This window comes from Malus domestica, chromosome 05, assembly GCF_042453785.1.
Source record: "Malus domestica chromosome 05, GDT2T_hap1".
Lineage (NCBI taxonomy): Eukaryota > Viridiplantae > Streptophyta > Magnoliopsida > Rosales > Rosaceae > Malus > Malus domestica.
The window spans coordinates 44463870-44464241 of NC_091665.1; positions in this window are offsets into that span (position 1 = coordinate 44463870).

Here is a 372-nt window from a genome sequence, read left to right on the forward strand (position 1 = left end):
GGAATGGGCAGAGGGCGGGGGGAGCTTCTGGGTTTTTGTTTTTTTTTTTGGTTGTAAAAATTCAGGTTTTAAAAAAAAATTAAAAATTATTATTTTTGCCACGTGGCAGACATTTGGCAGCCACGTGACATATATGTGGCAGCCACGTCAACATTATTTAACAGAAGAGCATAAATCCTAATAGACTTAGATCACAGGGCTTTAAATCCTAACAGACTTAGACCACAGAGGTTTAAATCCGAATTTTTTTACCACAGGAGCTATCATCCGAATACCTTATGACCAGGGGAACCATTTATCCGATTAGGCCGTAATTTTATGCTTATCTACACTCTTATTTTTTTAATGATTTTAATAGTCACCTCGCAGCAC